Source organism: Augochlora pura, unplaced genomic scaffold, assembly GCF_028453695.1.
Source record: "Augochlora pura isolate Apur16 unplaced genomic scaffold, APUR_v2.2.1 APUR_unplaced_6225, whole genome shotgun sequence".
NCBI classification, from domain to species: Eukaryota; Metazoa; Arthropoda; class Insecta; order Hymenoptera; family Halictidae; genus Augochlora; species Augochlora pura.
Window position 1 is genome coordinate 1 of NW_027586775.1, and position 1,388 is coordinate 1,388.

Below are 1,388 nucleotides of genomic sequence, written 5' to 3' on the forward strand. Positions count from 1 at the left end.
TTTATACTGTAGTTATCAAAAGTAACACATTAAATGCTGACAAAGTGATGAATAAAAATCAAAAGTAAAGATATGAATAAGTGAAAATATACCTTCTATTAAACTCTGACCATTAATTTGACTACCACTTATACAAATGTCAGTATCTGCAAAACGATTTTAATTAACACTAGATTGCCTAAGCAAGTCATTTTGACTGCTTTTCAATTAGAAAAATAATTATGTAAATAATGACACAGCTTCTTATAATTTTGTGACTTTTTCTACAACATATAAATGCGTTTATTAATCATTGTTGCTGCCCCCCCCCCCCCCCCTCCTTCGTTTCCGGTATATATATATATGTGTTATACCCATATTACCGAAAAGCAGTCATTTTCCCGTCTTTCTAGTGTTAATAAAATAGTATCAAAAAACTTGAGCATCGTCTGAAAATGTAAGTGAAGGTTAAACATACCATTGGTCATATTATCCACACTTATGTGTAATTCCTGTAAAGCTTTATTTATATCACCTAAAACACATCAGTATACATTAAACGCGAACCAAATAAAATTTACTAACTTTGTAATACATAATTTAAACATTAATAACATAGATTTGATGATCAGAAATTTACCCTGTAATGCTCCTTCCTTGTTCCAATTTCCTAAATGTACACAAGACTCATCTTCTTTACAGCTACATATTACAAAAACGTCATTATCTACAAAAAATGATGTACATCAATTATTAGTTGTTAAACGTAGTAACAACTCAAAATAATACAAATTTTAACCCTTTGAGTTCTGAATACTCGCGGCCTATGCCGTCCATACAGACGGCACGCGGCTGGCGCTGACGATCGCCGGGGACTGAATACTTTTTCGCGCAGTATGGATCTCGTTGGCGGCGTATGACACATTATAATGTAGTATACAATCCAATTATCTTTCTTTTGTCTTTTGCACATTATATTAAAACATTTTTATTTTCAATATATACTGTTTACTCACCTGGTAGAATTTGAATTCCCAGTAATTTAATAATTATAATGTGTTCGGATATTCAAAATCAGAAAATTAAACAAATCATAAGAAGGATTATATAATCATGGAAAGGCTTCAAATATATGTATTAATAATATATATATATAAATTTTGTTTTTCATCGTTGCTAAGTGACGAGATATGCGAGTGTTGCATAGTACACTAATTATTTTTGCCAAGCGCGTATTTGCGTCCATAGTCCATACCGATGACATCTGCAGAGCGCGTATTTGCGTTCATAGTCTATATCGATAGCTTTCGCTGGACGCATATATGCGCCCATAGCACTCAAAGGGTTAACAAAAAAAGAAATGAAAGATGAACAGGTATAACACAAGGTACCTTCTACTGCACTATATG

At 32.4% G+C, this 1,388-nt stretch overlaps 1 long non-coding RNA gene across 2 annotated transcripts; it reads right to left on the reverse strand.

Annotated features, from left to right (window-relative positions):
• Nucleotides 1-19: 19 nt before the first annotated feature.
• Nucleotides 20-1,082, reverse strand: LOC144478012 (uncharacterized). 2 transcript variants are annotated; one of them, XR_013495303.1, is made up of 4 exons: nucleotides 779-1,082; nucleotides 620-706; nucleotides 458-514; nucleotides 20-146 (listed from the first exon to the last, which is right to left on the reverse strand). It is a non-coding gene; the product is annotated as an uncharacterized LOC144478012 (long non-coding RNA). The 2 variants fall into 2 exon arrangements; XR_013495302.1 differs by having other exon boundaries at nucleotides 620-1,082.
• Nucleotides 1,083-1,388: the final 306 nt, after the last annotated feature.